We start from the raw sequence: 5000 nt of genomic DNA on the forward strand, positions 1-5000 counted from the left end.
ATTCTTCGGTCTATTTCCTTTTCTTAGTTATTCTATCATATTTTCCTGTCTCATCTTCTTTCCTCTCCCTTGTCCTATCTTTTCCCTAACTTTCCTCTGTATTCTTTCTCTTCGTCTCCTTCCCCCTCATTCTTTTTCCTTAATCCCCTCTTTTCTATTTTCCCCTCTCTTCCTTTCCCTAAACCCCCCTTCCCCAATTCTTTTTTTGTTTCTCCACCTTCTTCCTTGCCCCGTTTTCTTTTCCCATTTCCCTCGCCCTCTCCCCCTCTCCTCCCCTGTCCCTCTTTTCCCTCGACCTCCCCAATTCCCTTCTCCTCCTTCCCTTCCTAACAAATCCTAATTATAGAAGTGCAGCGTATCTTTCAATAAATCTAGTTTTACATTGTGGGTTTTTCTACCAGCGTATCTTAAGTGTACGCTTCCTTGGCCAAACGTTTTCCTACAATAAACGTTTCTCTACACTAGGAAAATCTAGGTTGTATGACGAAACATTGAAAAATTACAATTATTGTCTAACCGGGAAAATTATGAGAACAGGAAAATTAGTAAAAAATTAAGGAGGAGGGTGCGAGGACAAAACATGAGAATGTTTTCGAAAGAGCGAATGAATGAATGTTATGGCGTAAGCTAGGACCCATGAAAACGTACGAATAGATATACATACATACACATACACATACAAACACACACACACACACACACACCATTACGCCAATAAACATATACGAATACATGCACACAAAACATAACACACACACACACACACACACACACACACAATTATTCACACACACAGACACACATAAGTACAAATCAAAACACACTCAAAACAGAACAACAAAACCAATGCTTTTTTTGTTCAACATAGTTCAAAAAAGGCTTATCTCGAGTCTCAACACGCAAGTCGAAAAAGTTGACGCTATTAATGTGTCATATATTGTCTCTTTAAAACCGGGTTGCGTTGTGTAAGTGGAAAACTTACCCCCACCTGTTTATTCCCAGCTCGGGTAGTGGACTCTTCGCCTCTCGTTCCTTTGGTAAAGGTCAGAGGAGGTAACAGAATAGGTGTGTTAGGGCAGGTGTGTTCTACCTTTAAAGCGTGGGTGTCTGATCTTTGTGTGTATTATTCTCTGCCTCTGTTGCTTTCTCTGTTTCTGCTTTGCTCTTTAAGAGAGAGAGAGAGGAGAGAGAGAGAGAGAGAGAGAGAGAGAGAGAGAGAGAGATAAAGACTGTCTTCACCTGTTGTTGTGTATAAGAGTTCACGCACAATTCAATTTTTTCATTGTTTTGTTTATAAATAAGCGTGGTTTGTTGGCTGAATCGGTAGATGTATAGTTGCATGAGCTTGTTTAATTGGCTGAGATGCAATCATTTCAGTCACACATGATATAAATAAGCACAGCAGATTGTTTTCAAAACAACAATTCTATATTTTTGAGAAACAAAATTGGATTAATTGCCATTGTCGACTATAAACAAAGTTGATCTATAATTGGAAGAGAAATAAACAGATATATTGATAGATAGGTAGATATATAAATATAAGAGAGAGAGAAGAGAGAGTGAGCGATAAGAGAGAGAAAGAGACAGAGAGGGGGGGAGGGAGGGAGAGAGAGAGAGAGAGAGAGAGAGAGAGAGAGAGAGAGAGAGAGAGAGAGAGAGAGAGAGAGAGAGAGAGAGGGGGGGGGAGAGAGAGAGAGAGAGAGAGAGAGAGAGAGAGAGAGAGAGAGAGAGAGAGAGAGAGAGAGAGAGAGAGAGAGAGAGAGAGAGAGAGAGAGAGAAGGTGAGAGAGAGAGAGAGAGAGAGAGAGAGAGAGAGAGAGAGAGAGAGAGAGAGAGAGAGAGAGATGAGAACAGAAACAGAGACTAGAGACAGCGACAGAGAGACGAAACGCAGACACCCACAGACACTGAAACAAAGAAAGAGACATAGACACAGATCAAGAATCACGACACAAACACCCCATGTACAAAATTAAACGCACATTCCCTTTACGTAACGGAGGGAAGGCGCGTTCCAGAAACTACAAGTCACGTGACCGCTGCCTTGGATGGAGAAAGAGCGGGGGCGGAGAAGAGCGGCGGGGGAGGAAAAGAGAAGAGAAAGAGAGCGAGAAAGGAGTAGAAGATGGGAAGAATGGAGGGGAGAATCATGATGAGGAATCTGTTATAGGCCTATATAGCGTTTTACAGCGACCTGTAGATAAACACAATTATGTATATACGGGTATTACATAAAGTAACTATGTCTGCGAGAGAAAGAGAGAGATTAGGGAGGAAGCATATGAAAGGATAAGGTTGGGAAAAGGAAAAGAGCGAGAGACAGAACGAAAAAGGAGAACAAAGAATAGAAAGAAAAAAAACGAAGAATGAAATAATCACCTTACACCTTCACCCTAACTCAAAGCCTCTTTACAGAATGACAAATAGGGAAAAAAATATTATATATATATCTGGTGGGTAAATACCAGAAATTTTGCTCTTTGACATGAGTCAGGCTATAAATTGATCTGCGCCTCCGCCTCCGCCGCCGCCGCCGCCGCCGCCGCCGCTGACTCCTCCCTCGCGTTCGCACAGCAACACGTGACGTAATCCACACGTGCCGGCGTTCGTCTAAGGTTCCGCATCTGCATTCACTCTTCCTTTTTTTGTATTCTATGTTTCCGATTACTTTTGTAAATATGTAACCTCGTTTCGTCAGGGAAATGGATGGTTGAAGAGCTCATTTGAACGGTATTTAGAAAGAGAAGGAGAGGCGGGGATAACGACTTTCCTTTGTTGCCTCGGGCGGTGTCGTTGCCTTGGCTCCGTGGCGGGAAAAATATGAATGGTTTAAAGTCCTTGGTAAAGGTCATTGGTTATAATATTATCCTGCCTGGGTTATATAATAGGGGATTTGGGGACCTGCATTTATCTGCAACCCTGGATGGTATTATGTAACCCCACTGTAAAGCACGCAACGAAGGGACGCGGGTTTTCTAATAGCATTGTAACAAAATCCAAACAATGAAACTCTTAGGTACATTGATACAAACACAGAATAAGACGAAATGAAAGAAAATAACATAGAAAATCATCCCACAATCAAAGTGCGAAAGAATATATTCACATACCTTGATAAAAGTAGTTAAAACACCAAACAGAACGACTTTACAAAATCACTCGTTGTCCAAAACACCAATGTTTCCTCTCTTCACCTCTCAAGCACTCGAGAAATGGTCTCCGAAGGCACACAAACGTTCTTCTCAAGCAAAACCGTCTGCGAGAAACACTTGCACGAACGGTACTTGCGGAGGACACTAAGCGAACGCTGCTTCGCCGCTACACTCGCTGTTGCTTATGCTGCACCTGCACGGAGTTACGCAACCTTGCAGAGAGAGAGACACACACACGACGCGTACAAGTTCTCTCTGCTTCTCTCTTCTTGCGTGAGAGATCAGGGCTTGTGTCTTCTTCTTTCGTTTGGGATGGACGAAAAGTCACTGAACGAAAGCGAAATGTAAAAAAAAAAAAATAAAGTAAGTAAATTTAGATACAATCCAACCCAAACACAAGTCGTTTCTTCGGTTCTCTTTCTGTTTGTCTGTCTGTCTCTCTCTTACGGTAGTTTTCGTCTTCTATCAATGGAAATCGAAGTATTTTTTGTCGGTTGCTTTGGAAACGCCACTGAGAGAGAGAGAGAAAGAGAGCGAGAGTGAGCGAGCGAGTGAGCGAGTTTGACACAAGGCAGCGAGTGGGCCCTTAGTGCGCGGGCGTCGGGTTGAACTCAGTTACTTTTCCCGTAGAGAAGCGAGGGGGGCGGGCAGGCAAGAGGAGGGAGAGGGGGGAGAGGGGAGGTGAGGAGAAAGGGGGGCGGGGAGGCAAGAGGGGGGAGAGGGGGGAGAGGGGAGGTGAGGAGGGAGAGGGGGGTGGGGAGGCAAAAGGAGGGAGAGGGGGGAGAGGGGAGGTGAGGAGGGAGAGAGGGGGGGTTGAGCAGGGAGGAAAGGGAGGGCCACGGAATGGTAGGGGTGAGTCTGTGGGGGACGCACGTGACGTCACAGGGGAAGAGGGAGGGGGATAGGGAGAGGGAGGCTTGGGGGGGAAGCGAAAGGGACCAAGGAGGAGAGGGAGCAGGTCGCAAGTGTAAAGTGGAGGTAGATGGCTCCCTTTTCCTCTTTTTCTTCCTTCTCCTTCTTCTTTTCCTCCCCTCCCACTTCCCCCCCTTAGTTCTAAGGCCCCTCTCCCTTCTCTTTATTAGACCTATCCCTTTCCCCATACCCTCCTTCTCCACACCCCCTCCCTCTCCCCCCACAGCTCCAAATTTTTGTTGTTGCTTGACTAAAGCGTAGAACGATGACTAACTGCACTGTTAGTGGCGTATCGATTGGCAAAGGAACGTACGAACAAATGGGGGAGGAGTCAAAAAGAGAAGGGAGGAGAGGGAGAAGTGGACGAAGAGGACGAAGATAAAGAGGGTGAAGGGGTGGAGGGAGAAGAGAGAGAAGTGGGCGAAGAGGAGGAAGAGGACGAAGATAAAGAGGGCGGAGAGGTGGAGGGAGGAGAGGGAGAAGTGGGCGAAGAGGAGGAAGAGGACGAAGATAAAGAAGGCGGAGAGGTGGAGGGAGAAAAAGGAAGAACCAGAGGACATACAGGAGGAGGGAGGAGAAGAGGACGAACAAGAGAAAGGAGGAAGAAAAGGGGGGAAGAGGTGAACGAGAAGGGGAAAAGGAGAGAGGAGAAGAGGAAGGCGAAAGGAGGAAAAGGTGGAAGGGATAATGACGAAAAGAGGAGATGCAAGAGGGACCCACTGCGAAAGGGGAGGCGAAGGAAAGGAGGGAGAGGGAGGGGGGCAAATGGAGACAGAAAGGGGGGGGGACACAAATGGAGGCAGATGGGGGGGGGGGGGTAGGAAGAGTTCAGAGGGGGGGGACAAATGGAGGCAGAGGGGGGGGGGGGGTAGGAAGAGTTCAGAGGGAGCGAAGAAAAGTAGGGTGCAGGGTACGAAGGGAAGAGAAATCACAT

At 46.3% G+C, this 5000-nt stretch overlaps 1 protein-coding gene across 2 annotated transcripts in view; it reads right to left on the bottom strand.

Moving 5' to 3' along the window:
* Positions 1-5000, bottom strand: part of LOC125041661 (nuclear factor interleukin-3-regulated protein-like) — a 115380-nt gene that overhangs the window by 48428 nt on the left and 61952 nt on the right. Inside the window, exon 1 of one of the 2 annotated variants that reach the window (XM_047636813.1) lies at positions 3113-3241. The exons of the other annotated variant lie outside the window; for it this stretch is intronic. The gene's annotated coding sequence lies outside the window, so the exon portion shown is untranslated. Of the gene's footprint in view, positions 1-3112; positions 3242-5000 lie in introns of those variants that run through there. 2 annotated transcript variants of the gene reach the window in all.

This window comes from Penaeus chinensis, chromosome 31 (genome assembly GCF_019202785.1).
Source record: "Penaeus chinensis breed Huanghai No. 1 chromosome 31, ASM1920278v2, whole genome shotgun sequence".
In the NCBI taxonomy this organism is placed as follows: Eukaryota; Metazoa; Arthropoda; class Malacostraca; order Decapoda; family Penaeidae; genus Penaeus; species Penaeus chinensis.